The sequence below is a fragment of the Macrobrachium rosenbergii genome, chromosome 4 (genome assembly GCF_040412425.1).
Source record: "Macrobrachium rosenbergii isolate ZJJX-2024 chromosome 4, ASM4041242v1, whole genome shotgun sequence".
NCBI classification, from domain to species: Eukaryota; Metazoa; Arthropoda; class Malacostraca; order Decapoda; family Palaemonidae; genus Macrobrachium; species Macrobrachium rosenbergii.
This window is the reverse complement of record NC_089744.1, coordinates 63,923,674-63,939,381: the sequence shown is the minus strand read 5'-3', so window position 1 is coordinate 63,939,381 and position 15,708 is coordinate 63,923,674. Positions and strand designations below refer to the sequence as shown.

General features: G+C 42.9%; 1 protein-coding gene across 2 annotated transcripts in view; it reads right to left on the bottom strand.

The window, feature by feature from the left end:
* LOC136835112 (ileal sodium/bile acid cotransporter-like) overlaps positions 1 to 15,708 on the bottom strand; it is a 113,276-nt gene that overhangs the window by 26,548 nt on the left and 71,020 nt on the right. The window lies entirely within an intron of this gene.

Genomic DNA, 15,708 nt, shown 5'->3' with positions numbered 1-15,708 from the left:
CATTCTTTACTGATCCCCCTTTCCTGCCGAGAGCAACCAGATTTGCTGAACAGCATCGCCACTATGTAGTAAAGGTGCCTCGCCGTAGAACTTCTCAGTTCCAGAGGTCCTTTATTCCTCACACTGTTGGGCTGTGAAACAGCCTCCGTGAGGATGTTGTGCAGTTAGAACTTCAAAAGTTCAAGCGAAGGTGCAATACATTACTACCCTGATACCATTCTCCTTGCATTTTGATACACTTTTATTTATTTATTCATTTATTTTTTTCTTTTTTTAATAAGTGAGATCTTTACTCTGTATTTCCCTTTGCCTCCTCTTACTTCTCCCTAATGAACACCATATTCTTTGGAAGCTAGAATTTCAAGTCAATGGCCGCTTTGGCTTGTCCCATATGAAGAGTTCACCTTCTGAATAATGATAATAATAATACTAAATGAATGTCCAATATTATGTTGGTGGGTCTATGCTGTATTTTGAACAACACAAGTTGACTGGTATGGTTTCAAATTACAGTAGTTACCAGTAAACGTAGTTGTAGATATTCAGTTAAAGTTTACATTGTAGCTTTGTGAAATATCACATATCAGGGGCATTCATGAAATTGGTCCTAGACATGTGAAGCATAAAAAGCTACAGTAGATTTGGTCAAGACCAATAGACCTGACATTTCAGTGTAAAATGATGTGTTATACAGTATAACTTAATCGACGTATTTAATCTTATGCTAAGGCATTGTCAGACTGAGTGTTCTTTTACAAGAGCAACTGTTATTTTAAGATATCATTGCCTGTTTGTTTGGCAGAGCCTTGTAAATTAAACTTGATAGAAGTTGTAGCGTATTTGCATTACAGTATCTTGATTACTGTATGCGTATTATATATATTATATATATTGTCACAATGTGCTCCAAGTACCTGGTTATTACACATCTAATCACAGAATTCAAAATTTTACCTCACCTCAGCCAGATACCTGAACTCTCATAACAATAAAATTACGACTGAGTACTCTAAAGACAACAGTGATCCCTTAAAAAGATTATTAATCATGTGAAAAATCAGACTAAGTTTATCAAACCAAGTGTGAGGTATCAACAATTAAACAAGAAATATACTAAAGTAAAAGGGCATCACTCCATCAAACAACTTAAACTGTTTTCCTGGTTTTAATTCACTTCAGCAAAACTGAAGGAACAAAACATGTTTGTCATTTTGCCTTATGCACACAATTAATCTTATTCACTAGTGGTCAATAAATGAAACCCAGTTTTTAAATATTTTAAAACCAAAAATTTGTTTTTAAATTCAAAATTTATATTAGAATTCAGAATCAGAGAAAATTTACTATTACTTGAAAACAACACAAAATTTTATTAATCCTTGAGTTAAATTACAAAGGTTAATTTATTAAGAAATCTAAGTAAATGAAAATTAAAAAAGGTATGTAACATTAAACTATTAAGAAATACTTAAAATGCTAAGTAAATAAATGTTAAATCACCACTGTATAAAATGCGAAAAATTAAGAGATTGGAAACACAAGAACACACAAAAATACAGTAAAGATTTACCAAAACAATTTCACTAATGCAAAAATCCCTAACATTCCTTATTATACCATGGTAATAATAAGTATAATTCACTTTACCTTACACAAGCTTGTGAAAACTTTCGCAAAATCACCCGAAATAAGCTGCTTGAGATTCACAAAACACACTTTTGATAGGTGCCGTTACTAATAAATACACTTGTTACCACTACTATCATTATCAGATCTCAAAAGCTAATATTAATATCAATGACCACACAAATATTTAATGTTAATAACTTCTCTCTTTTGAAGAAAGAGATAGAGTGACAGAGAGAGGGAAGGGGAACTACACAAAAGGTCTCTGAAATCAGAATGAGCAAATTTTTAGGATTCCAGCAAGAAGCAAAGCCCCCATAGAATTACATCATTACATTTTGGGAACAAGATACAAGAGAAAATTCTAGAAAACTTTTTTGGGCCAAAACTAGCACGTTAGAACAAAATGTCATCAGAGCAATGTAATCTTTAGCATGATGCAGTTGCCATGTGCTTCAGTGCAACAACTCATTCGTATTTCTCAAAAAGGTACATGTCTTTACCAGAAAATCGTATGGGACAAAGCTTTTAACGAAATCTTAACACGATCAAAACAGACTGCAGCTGGCTAATCATACATGGCATGTTTTTAAAACAAGATGAAGAACCAAAGTTGGTTTTCAGAACTGAGCTGCCTACTGTTACCCTGACTTGTCAACACATCGCGATGGCAATTGAAGGAAAAGAAAGCACTCACTACTACACACACGTGTTGCTGGTATACTATGCTGCTATTAAAAATGTATGATTCATTCAAAATCATGCTGTTAAGTTATCTAAATCATTAACTCTATTGAGACCTGGCATTACGAAGACATTCATATAGAACTAACGCTAATATGCAGAATACATGACATCTAGAACAGGAAATATACCAAAGTCATGGAATGATATACATATTACAAGGCAATATCATGAAATTCCTCCTCCCTGAAGATTAGTTATCCTGGGTTTGAATCCAACAATTCATGACAGGATAAATAATCTGCAACTACATTATTCTTTCCAGAAATGTGTTTCACTTTTACATTATACAGTTGCAGGCACAAAGACCACCTTGTCAGTCTCTGATTGTTATTTTTCATCTTATTGATGAATGAGATAGGGTTGTGGCCAGACAACACTAAAATTTCTTCATTCCTAGGCCGGTTCACGTACACTTCAAACTTTTCCAATGCTGTGGTTAATGCTAGCATTTCTTTTTCTACGGTGGAAGAAATTTTCTGATGTTTTTTCAACTTTGAAGACAACAAATCAGGTGTAAAATGTTACTGTCATCTTCTTGAAGTAAAACAGCTCCAATTCCACAGTTGGATGCATCAACTTATATCACAAACTTCTTATTGAAGTCTGGAGCTTGAAGTACTGGTCTTGAAGTTAAAATGGCTTTAACCTTCTCAAATGATTCTTGACATTCTGGAGTCCAAACAAACTTTGTCTTTGGACTGGTTAAGTGAGTTAAGGGAGCTACCACAGCTGAGAAATTTGGACAGAATTGGTGATAAAATCCAGCCATGCCCAAAAATCTTTGTAGTTGTTTCCTGGTAGTAGGGGGGCTAGTGTTACGGATACCTTCTACATTAGCATCAACAGGAGCGAGAAGGCCTTTTCCAACTTAAAATCCCAGATACTGAACAGTTGCCTTTCCAAACTCTCTTTTTTTTTAAGTTATTTGTTAGTCCTGCTTCCTGTAGTTTCTTGAACACTTTCCTTAAAATCTTCAGATGTTCTTCCCTTGTATTAGAATAAATCACAATGTCACCAAGGTAAACACCTACTCCTTCTATGGATCCTAGCAGTTGATCCATCTTTCGTTGGAATGTTGCAGGTGCATTCACCAGACCAAACAGCAAAACAGAGTAGTGTTACAGTCCAAAAGGAGTAATGAAAGCTGACAACAATTTAGCATTCTTATCTAAGGGAATTTGATAATATCCTTTCAGCAAGTCTATCTTGGAAACAAACTTGGCTTTCCCAATATTATCAAGTAATTGATCTATAAGAGGCAAGGGACAATTGTCAGCCACACTGATGGAATTTAGTTTCCTATAATCGGTACACATCCTAATTGGGCCATCTGGTTTCATCACTAACACACATGGAGAACTGTAATGACTTGAACTGGGTTATGCTCATCCATGCTGCAACAAATACTCAACTTCTTTCTTCAAAACATCTCTGTGAAAAGGGGATAAGCGATATGCTCTCTGTTTAAAAGGTTTTCCATCTTCTCTGATCTTTATCTCATGCTTTGTCAGATCAGCACACCTGGGTATATCTGCAAAAATTTCAGGGACACTTCTAATCACCTCACTTAATTCATCATTTTGCTCAACACTCAGACATTTTAGTTTATCCTCCAAATCTTCCAGTATGGAATAATTGTTCATCTTGCCTTCAGCTCCCAATTCGTAGCCATCTTCGTCCTGTGTAGATGAAATTGCCTGTGTTACTGAAACTGTTTCAGTTTTAGTCTCTGAGAATTAAGGTTTCAAAGGATTCACATGTATCTTCCTTTGTTGTTTTGTTCTTCTTGGTGTTTCACTCACTTAAGTTCCATCACTTAACTTCTCTATTATCTTGTAAGGACCTTGAAATTTATTGGTAAGGGGAAATCTTTTCACTGGTAAGAACACTAGAACTTGCTGTCCTACACTAAAACTTCTTACTTTAGTCTTACCACCCTATCTTCTTTTAACTTTCTCTTGACTTATTTTCAGATTTTCTAAAGAGAATTTTCCAGTTTCTCTTAACCTTTTCCTCAAGTTCTTCACATATTCTCCTTGGATTTCCTCTTGATTTTCTTCCCAATTTTCTGGAAGAATCTTCAATGGACCTCTCACTTCTCGACCAAAAATCATCTCATTTGGTGAACATCCCATACTTTCTTGATAAGTTTTCCTAACTTCAAACAACATTAAAGGTAAACCAGCATCCCATTCTCCTCCTGATTCATAACAGTATTTTGTTAACATACTTTTCAAAGTCTGGTGGAACCTTTCCAAGGCTCTTTGAGCCTCTAGATGATAAGCAGTTGATAACTGTTATTTGACTCCTAACAAGTTCATCACATCCTAGAACAATATTGAAGTCAAGTTTGTTCCTCGGTCACTTTACACAATTTCTGGTGTTCCAAACTTGGAGAAAAACTCCACCAACTTCTCAGCAATTACCTTTGCACTTATACTTCTTACAGGAATTGCCTCAGGATACCTTGTTACAGGACACATTTATGTTAACAGATATTCATATCCTTTGTTTTTGGAAGCGGCCCCACCACATCTATAATCACCTTGCTAAAGGGTTCTCCTCTAACTTCTATGGTTTGTAGGGGGGCTTTCCAAATGGTTTCATTTGGTTTTCCAGCTATCTGGCAGGTGTGACACTCTCTACAAAACCTGCTAACATCCTTGTGAATCCAGGCCAGAAAAAATACTTCATAATCTTCTCAACAGTCTTCCTGATTCCCATATGTCCAGACTCATGCGCTACTGCTACCACTTGCCTCTTCAATGGATATGAAATCAGAATTTCATGATATTCGCCCCATTCAGCATTTCCTGGTATATCTGCAGGTCGATGCTTCCTCATTAGCAATCCTTCCTTTAGATAATAACAGGTAAGAGTCTGATGCATCTCATCTTGATCAACAACTGAAGAACAAATCAGCCAACGTTGTATCCTTCTTCTGCAGTTCCATTAGCTTCTCTCTAGTCACTTGACCAACTTCAAGGGCTGAACTCCCAATATCTGCTAACTCTGCTACTGTAGTTTCACTACTATCATCAGGAACCCCCTGACTACTCTGAGTCTCTTCAATAACAACAGGATCCTCTTCCTCTTGGGAAATTTGTTCATTGCTAGCACCAGGGGAAACTTCACTTTCCTGAAACAGCTCTCCTAAGCTAAAAGATCCTTCACATGATCCTTCTTGTGCAGGTAAATCCTAAGTTTCTTCACTTCCAGACATAGTTCTCTTCATACTCTTGGCAGTTACACAACTTGGAAACAGGTGGGAATTACTCTTCTGTAAATCTACCGTAGAACTAATCCTCAACGGTTTGTCTGTCACTATAGGACAAGGAACAAATGGCACACCACCTTCTTCATTACCCAGTAAAACATGTACACCTTCAACAGCTAGTGAGTCCTTTACAGCAAAATCAACATTCTCTGTCACCAGTTCACAGAACAGATGCAAGCGGCATATAGGAGTTACCTCTTCTCCTCCTATACCCTTCAAAAAACTGAATCTCTGGTGAGATTCTTCTCCAACTGTGGGTGAGCACCATGAACTACCACACTATGGTTACTCCCCATATCATGTAATACCTTGACTGGTACCTGCACATTCCCTCCTTGAGTTGCCAGCGTACCTTCATAGATATATGGCTTAAAAGCCTCCAAGCTGCTCAGACACTCACTGCTTGAAGTTACATTTCCACTGATTGCTAAACACTCTGCTTGTTTAGTCTCAGTCTTTCCTACAGTTTCAATCTTCCCCACACTGCTCTTCATAGCTTGCTTCACCTGATTACCTTTAACCACTTGACCAACTGGCTTGGTCTGCTGTTGTGTCTGATAACAAACTCGACTATTGTGTCCTCCTCTTCCACACTTGAAGCAGACAACATTAGTCTTCTGTATCTGTCTTGAGAAAATGGATGATGAGGATTTGATTGCTGAGAGGTATTACCTTGTGTTGCATTGGTATTACTACTAGAGGGATTCCCAAAGTAATAAATTTGTTGCTGAAATTTGGATGAGACCTAAAACCTGTGTTGTTGGTTCTGGTATTTGACATTATAATTGCTTTTCCTACAAAGTATATTATAATCCTTATTCAGTGTAGCAGCTTTGTCAAGTTTCTTAACCTCTCTCTCTCTCTCTCTTAAATAGGCTCTTATGTGTTCAGGAATTCCTCTAAATTATTGCTCTAGGACTACCAACTCCTCAATCTCGTCCATAGATTTAACTTTATCATCCTCCAACCATCGTTTAAAACATCTCTTTACTTTGTATGCATAATCCAAGAAAGGCATCTTGTCATCCTTTCTCATTGTAATACTCAGGGATCATCTGGTATACTTGCAGAGCATTATGTTTCAGTTCCTTGTAATCTTTACACTGATCAGCTGATAAGGGTAAATAAGCACTTCTTCCTTTACCAATGAGAACACCCTGTAACAAGACTGACTATTTATCTTCTGACCATCCCATGCCTGAAGCCACTTTTCAAAGTGATCAAAAAACTCATCTGGAGCTTCTTATGTAAACTTTAGAATTAACTTCTGCACTCTTACTACATCAAACACAAGGTCTGAATTACCTTGGGTAGGATTAGACGGTGTTACAGGAAATGTGGATCAAGCTTTTATTAACTCCATCTCCCTTTCGTGTCTTGCTTTTTCTCTTTCTTCTTCTGCTTCTCTTTCTCTTTCCTCACTTTCCTCTCTTGCTCTTTCCCCTTCTTCTTCTGCTGCTCTTTCTCTTTTCTCCCTTTCCTCTCTTACTCTTTCTCTCTCTTCTTCCCTTTCTTTTCTTCCTTTTTTCTCTCTGTTCTCTCTCTCTCTTTCTGCCTGCATTTTCTCTCTTCCAACCTTCATCTTCAGCTTAATCAAACTTTCTTCTGCTTCTATGCATCTAAGCTCTGCTTCTGCATTATTTTTATCTTTCTTTTTTCATCTCACACTCAATGTTAGCTTTCAATTCCTCTTGCCTATTTATAAACTCTGCCTCAGCTACATTCAACAACTTTTGTTTTAGTTCTAACTCATCTTCATCAGTTATTTTACCAGAGTACATCAATGCTTGGATTGCAGTAAAGAAATCTGATTTGTACCTTAGTCATACCACTAGACACATTACCTCCACAGGTCACTGCTAAAGCAGTCCACTGTGCCTTAGTCAGGTTGGATTTAGATAACTCTTGGATGGAAGGAGCTGTTAAAAGTTCCTGAACATTGAACAGAGCCATTTTCTCTAAGTTACTGAACTCAGTAATTCACAATACAATGCAAAAATAACTATGAGGTCACTCTCCTCTCAAAAAAATCCCAAACACCACCAGTATAAACCATAAACCAGAGTGATATTTTGTTTTGTTCCCAGGTCTGGGCACCAAATTCTTATTGTCACGATTTGTTCCAAGTTCCTGGTTATTACACAACTAGTCACAGAATTCAAAATTTTACCTCACTTCAGCCAGATAGCTGAACTCTCATAACAAGAAAATTACAACTGATTACTCTAAAGGCAACAGTGATCCCTTAAAAAGCCTATTAATCACATGAAAAATCAGACTAAGTTTATCAAAACAAGTGTGAGGTATCAACAGTTAAACAAGAAATGTACTGAAGTAAAAGGGCATCACTCCATCAAACAACTTTAACTGTTTTCCTGGTCTTAATTCACTTCAGCAAAACTGAAGGAACAAAACATATTTATCTCTTTGCCTTATGCATACAATTAATCTTATTCCCTGGTGGTCAGTAAATGAAATAGTTTTTAAAAATTTTAAATATATAAATTTATTTCTGAGTCCAGTCCCGTGTCAGCCGGTGAAATTCCATTACAGCACGAATTTTTAGGTATAATATGCTAGATATACCAGAGAAAAAGAGCTTTCAGGAAAGCTGGGGTTACTACCCCCAGTCGAGCGTCTTCTAGGAAGACGTCGGTATAACGAAGGGTGAGTGAAATACCACTACCACGGAGACTTACTCGAAAGACCTCTCCCTATCAAAACCCCCGGAACAGAGCGGTGAGCCGTTACAGCCCCTACACCCAACACCCGCCAGGACGGCGACACCAGCGCCACCTACCTCATTCCATTTTCTAGCACGTGATAACTATCTTTTGATTTTGTGTGCTCGTGCCTTTTTGTGGAATTTTCCATCCTTCATCATGTCATCGAGCAGCTTTACTATCTCCAAGTTAAGTACTATATTATTGTGGGGTTTTTCGTTCTATATTTGGCTGTTTTGGTCTCATTTTATATATAATATTGAGATCTTATTATGACGCCACGGCGTCCCCCGCCAGCCATGTCGACCGCGAGGCGACCCCATCAGTTCTTTTCTGTTGGAGTTGTCTCATTGTCGTTATAGATGATATATATGTATTTTGCCCCATGGTTCCCCTCCTGGCGGGTTTCCTGCGGTGGCAACCCCCCTTTTGTTAATTTACATAATTTTGGCCTACCGGCCCTTTTGAGGTGATGCCCCGTCCAGGTTCCCCCCCCTCCAGGTTAGGTTCCCTTTTATTTTAGTCTGTATTACCCAATTATTATTTTATTCTTGGCAATAGTGCTCTCGGTTCGTTTATTTTGCATCGTTTACCTCCTCGTGGTGGCGGCAGCCTTAGATCTAACCGTTGCCCCGAGGTAGGCTACGCACCCTATTGAGCACATTTTTATTTCATGTTTTTGTGTGATGGTTTTTTAGTGGAGTAGGTTATTGCTTCCATCCCCTTGCCCTCGGCGTGGAGGTCCATCAGGTTGAGGGAGTTTTAGTTGCTGTTTCCTCCAGGGTCGTTTTTTGGTGGGCAGAGTGAGCCCCTTAGTTCTCTTCCTTCCTTTGGGGGAATAGAGTTCTTTGGATGTGTCTCCTCTAGGCTATTCGCCTTCTCGCCCCCTCTTCTCGTTCCCGGTTGGTTCTCGGCACAAAATTTCTCTCCTTGTTTGTTCCTCCTCCCCTCCGCACTCCTGCCCTTTTCCTAGCCTATACTAGGTTAGGTCCCTATTAGGCTGTGCCTAGGCAGGAGTCGGGCATCGAGGCTTGGTCGCTCCCCTTTCTTAGTAGTAGGCCACCCTCCTAATCACAGTTCCCATAGACTCAGTTCATTCTTGGAGTGGTGTAGTGCAGTTGAGCGGGTTATATGTTTCCCCCGTCTCCTGTTGTCTTTCTTCGTAGCCTACCATTCTCGCCTACTCCACCCACTCCCCCCCCCACCCTTCCAGCTTTGCTCTACTCGTGCGGTGACGCTAGATGGCGTTTTCTCCGAGTTCAGGGACTTCTCTATTTGGTAGAGGGATTCGCTCCCTCCCATACAGTCCCTCGCATCGCTGTGTTGGGTTGGTGATTCGTTCACTCGTAGCTCGAACGTGTTCGAACACTCTATCCCGCACTCCTCCCTCTCCGTCGGGCTACTCGGCTGGGTTATTATTTTTGCTCCGGTTTATGTTACTAACATACGAGCATCTGGCCCACCTTGTTTCTCTGGCGGAGTAATAGTGAAGAGGGATTTATTCATTTATATAAGGGGAGCGGATCCCTCCGGTCTCCGGAGTATTTACTATTTACCGTCATTAGTTTAATGTTATTACATGATATACGTATTTAAATATACATATTTTTGTTATCTTCGGAGTACTCTCCTTAGTTTTATACGTGAGTCCGGTTCTACGCCCGGGGGTTCCGCCGTTAATTTTACAGGCAACCCCTGCGGCGAGTTCCTATTGTCTCATTCCTTTCATTCCCCGGAGTATTCCGGGGTCTGGAAGTCTTGCCTGCCACTCTGTGTATTTTGGAGCTTATTGGCCTAGTTTATTAAAAGGTATTTCTTCTCCACCGGAGCATTCCGGCTGCAGTTGAAATTCCCGGCCTTCCCGGCTTTAGATTGCTTAGAGTGGTAGGTTCATGTTTGTTTTCCACTTACAGACTGTTCGCTGTGAGGAGCCGGGGTGTACCGCGTCACTGCAACAACCTTACGGTCACGTAGTGTGCCGGACCCACGCTGGTTGTGCGGTCCGGCTCGACGACCTGGTAGTCTGGCACCCCGATGGTTGTGAGGTTTGGTTCGCCTTGTGCGCAACCATCCAGGATGAGTCGGTAAGTGACAACCTTCCTCCGTTCTGTGTTCCTCATTTTGAGTTTTGTTTATGTGGTTTCCGGACTGTTTTTTCGCCCTTAGCTAATTGCTGGCTTTCTTTCAGGCGGACGAGTCCTCTAAGAAATCGGCCTTGGAATCTCTCCGGGCCTGGGTGGCTGGGTTTGGAAGAAATGTTCCGTCGGGGAAGCCCTACGTCCTCGACGTGAAGTTGAGGGACCTGCTCTACCCCGCGCCGAGTGGCGGCCGCGTGAGTGCCAGAAGATCTTGCCACCCCATCATCCAGCAGATCCGGGATGCGACCCAGCCACCCCAAGTGGATATCCTCTACTCAGAAGTTTCAGAGGACGTCGCCGCCTTGAACTTAGACCTCGAACCCATGGCTACTGAGCAGGACCAGGGGGTAAGTAGCGAGGTAGGTGAGGTTGTTGGGGTGGGCGCCCTTTTTGATTCCCCAGCTTCTTCAATATCTTCTTTTTCAGGTTTTGGGAAGTCTTCCTCCTTGGGTGATAGGGCTCCATCAGCTATCCCCAAGTTGAAGTTGAAGACTTCATGGAAGGCGAAGGGCTATAAGTCCTCGTCCTCCAAGAAAGCATCGCCTTTCCCCCCGTTGAAGGCTAAGGTCTCAGCACCTGTAGCCTCCGGGAGCAAGTCTGGTTCCTCCGGCAAAGGCGCGAGTAAGAGGGCAACAAAATCAAGCCCTCCTCGCCAACCTGCCTTTGACGCGGAGACCTTTGCAAAAGAAATGTTCTAAAGGTTCTCTGAGGACTTCAATGACAAGTTCAACCAAATATCAGAAAAGTTTGCCACGTACGACAGTAAGATTTCTGAGAAGTTTGCCTCTTATGACAACATGCTGGCGGGAATGGCCAACCCACCCCCAGCCGAACCCCAGTATGTCATTCCCAACACGGCGGACCTTGGCAACCCTTGGCGTTTCGCCCTCCGGGCCATCCAACACGATGGCAAACTGACTATTGAAGGTCTTGGCACGAGACGGTTGGAGGAGTTGGAGTTCTTCCCCGCCGATCTTTTGCCCCCGTATCCAGGCTTCGTAAGGTTGACAGAGGAAGCTTGGATACGTTCTGATAAGGTTCCCAAGGAGACTGTCATCATCCCCAGGGACCAAGCTCAGTCGTCTCTCCTGCGCACTCTGACGGAGTGGCAGGCAGACAACACAAAGTTGACTCCTTTCAAGGGCAGCTTTACTATGTTTGCCCTGGGAGACAACTTACCAACTCCCTGTTTGAACAAAGTCGCCCTGGCTACGGCCAGAGCGTGCTTTGATGGTAATCCGTTACCGCAGCTAAGGGAAACAGACCCCACTTCCTGGTGTTCCCGGGAAGTGATGAGTTCTGGCTGGGTGCTCTGTCCACCTTCACGGTCGGGAAGTTGGACCCCCTCTGTGCTTCCTCACAGTTTAGTGAGGAACTCCCCAAGCTGCCGGAATCTTTGCTAAAGGCGGAGTTTGATGCCCGGACTAAGCTAGCCCGGTCCCTGAACTCCGTCTGCCTCACGGAAGCCACTGCCGTCTCCTGCGCGGACGAGCCCTTTTTCCAGGTCTTAGCTAAGTCCCTGTTAGCTGGCTTTCAGTCTGACCTGTTTGAATTCATCATGGCCAGACTGGAATGTAGGAAGTTTATCTTCGCAAACGCTACTATCCGTCACGAGCCTAACAAGCTCGTAAAGAGCTCGATCTGGGGACCTAACCTCTTCCCAGAAGAAGAGGTTACGAACGTCATGGCGGAGGCTACAAGGGCCAACCAGAGTCTGCGCTCTCGCTGGGGCATCTCCACCTACAAGCGCAAGACCCCTGAATCTGGCGGCCCCCAGACGAGAGGAGGTAAACGTTTTAGGAGACAGAAGAGGCCCCACCAGCAGACGGTAGTTCAAGCCGTCCCAGTCTCGGCAGTGGCACAGCCCTCCACTTCAAAAGCTCACCCCCAACAATATGTGCTGGTCCAACCAGCTCATTCCCTTGCTGCGCCCTCGTATGTTACTTCACCAGCTTACAACCCCACCTACGAGGGCCGGGGTTACTTTCACGGCCTTAACAGAATCGCAAGGGGGGGAAGAGGCAGGGCCCCTCACAGAGGGAAGGCGAATACCACCCCAAGAGGAAAACCTGGACGTGGTAGAGGGAACAAACCCGCTCCCTCCCACTGAGAAAACACAGGTAGGCGGTCGCCTCTATTGGTTCAGGGACCAATGGACCTTCAGCCCTTGGGCACACAGTATTGTGTCCAAAGGTCTGGGTTGGAGCTGGATCAAGGAACCTCCTCCTCCGAACAGGTTTTACCAGCCACCCTCATCAATCCTACGAGATTATGTGGCAGAATTGCTCAACAAACGAGCAATAAAGAAAGTAAGGCACCTAAAATTTCAAGGCAGGTTATTCACAGTTCCCAAAAAAGACTCAGATCAGCAAAGAGTGATCTTGGATCTGTCGCGTCTAAATCTCTACATAAAATGCAACAAATTTTCGCATGCTTACAATAGCTCAGGTACGGACTCTACTTCGCGTGGAGCCGTCACCACCTCCATCGATCTTTCAGACGCTTATTATCACGTCCCAGTTGCGCGGAACTTCTCTCAGTTCCTCGGTTTCAGACTCGGGAATCAAGCCTACTCGTTCAAGGTCATGCCCTTCGGCCTAAACATTGCGCCCAGGGTATTCACCAAGCTGGCGGACACGGTAGTTCAACAACTCCGGTCCCGAGGATATCCCTAGCAGCGTACCTGGACGATTGGATAATTTGGGCACCAACAGTTCTGGAGTGTCAGAAGGCTACGACCGTAGTCATCAACTTCCTAGAATCGTTAGGTTTTCAGCTGAACAGACAAAAGTCCCGCCTGACTCCGGAGTCCCGGTTTCAGTGGCTGGGCCTCCAGTGGGATCTGTCTGCTCACACGTTATCTCTCCCGCCTCCCAAGAGGAAGGAGATAGCATCTCTCACCAGAAAATTTCTCAAAAATCAATCGGCATCCCGCCGATCTCAAGAAAGGGTCCTTGGGTCCCTTCAATTTGCCTCAGTGACAGACCTGCTCTTAAAAGCGAAACTAAAAGACATAAACAGAGTGTGGCGGAGTCGAGCCAATGTCAAGCTCAGAGACAAGGTCTCCTCCATCCCTCGAATCTTGAAAACAAGACTACGGCCTTGGACCTCAGTCAAGGGCCTCTCCAAGTTCCAAGTCAGTTCCGCTTCAATTTTCCCCTCCGGCACGAGTTGTCCACACAGACGCTTCCCTAAGCGGCTGGGGGGGATATTCCCCAAAACAAAAAGTACAGGGAACGTGGTCCACAATGTTTCAGCAGTTCCATATAAACACCCTGGAAGCTATGGCGGTCTTTCTAACTTTAAAGAAAATCCGCCCCCAACCGGATTCATATCAGGTTGGTATTGACAGCGCAGTGGTAGTTCATTGCATCAACAGGGCGGCTCCAAATCAGGTCGAGTAAACCAAGTAATGGTTGCTATCTTCTCCCTGGCGAACAAGCACGGCTGGCACCTGTCAGCCACCCACCTAGCGGGGGTACGGAACGTGGTGGCGGATTCCCTGTCCAGGACTACCCCGTTGGAGACGGAGTGGTCCCTGGACATGGAATCTTTCAAATGGATTTGCCGGGTTCCTGGTCTCCAAGTGGATCTGTTCGCGACAGAAAGCAACTTCAAGCTCCCCTGTTATGTGGCCCCCAACCTGGACCCTCAGGCGTACGCCATGGATGCAATGACAATAGATTGGAACAATTGGGAGAAAATTTATCTGTTCCCTCCAATAAATTTACTGTTGAAAGTATTACACAAACTCAGGACATTCAAAGGTCAACTAGCCCTAGTAGCCCCCTATTGGCCGAAGAGCAATTGGTTCCCTCTTCTTCAGGAACTGGGACTGCATGGAGTCTTCGGATTCCCAAGCCCATACTGACCCAGACAGTACAAACCAAGACTGTGTCAGCTTCCTCAAGAATTCAGAATGCCCTAGTTTTATGGACTTTATAAAATTCGCAGCCCAAAAAGGGGCAAACATTGGCCCTGTCAACACTCTATTTCTTGAGTCAGATAAAAGAGATTCTACTCTTAGACAATATGATTCAGCAGTCAAAAAGTTAGCCTCCTTCCTAAAAGCATCTGAAGCCAAAATCATGACGACTAATTTAGGAGTCTCTTTCTTTAGATCTCTGTTTGAAAAAGGCCTTGCTCCGGCCACTATTACCACAGCCAAGTCAGCCCTGAAGAAAGTATTTCTATACAGCTTTAAAATCGACCTTACAGATTCCTATTTTTCATCCATCCCCAGAGCATGCGCTCGTCTGAGACCCATATCACGCCCACATTCCGTTACGTGGTTTCTCAATGACGTCCTTACGTTCGCATCAGAGATAGATAACTTTCAATGCTCTTATCAGGATCTGTTAAGGAAGACCTTATTTCTGATTAGCTTGGCCTCAGGTGCTAGAATCTCAGAGCTGTCGGCTCTCACTAGAGGTGATAATTTTGTGAACTTCCTCCCTTCCGGAGAGGTCCTCCTTTCCCCTGGATCCTAGATTCTTAGCCAAAAACGAAGACCCACAAGACAGGTGGTCTCCTTGGAAGGTGGTGCCCTTCCACAAGACCAGTCTTTATGTCCAGTTCATACACTTAAATCTTACCTTTTAAGAACTCCACAGAGTAAGTCGGGTCCTCTTTTTATCAGGGAGAAAGGTGGTACTCTATCACTGAATGGTATAAGACAACAAATTCTGTATTTTATTAAACAAGCCAACCCAGATTCAGTTCCTAAGGTTCATGATATTCGAGCAGTTGCTACCTCCATTAATTACTTTCATAATATGGATTTCTCAGAATTGTCTAAATACACGGGTTGGAAATCACCTCTAGTGTTTAAACGCCACTATTTAAAATCGCTCAAAGCCCTGAAATTTTCTACCATAGCTGTGGGAAGTGTCATCTCCCCACCTTAACCAATCATATCCTTATCCTCCTTTCCCCCCCGCCCGCCTGCCTCATTTACTTGTCTGCTTGTCCTCCTGGTTGATCATGCCTCACTGCCTTGCTCCTCATATTGATGTAATTTGTCTCTGTTGACTGGAAACTGTAATCTGACGTGTTATGATTGTATTTTCTTGTGGGGTACTGGGCGGTTTTTATTTTGCCCCATGTACCCCAGATATATGTATATACACTGTGTGTTTTGCTTACCAGTTGGTTGATCTCTTACGTGTTTAGCTTAAGTTTGCGTGTGTAGCTTTAA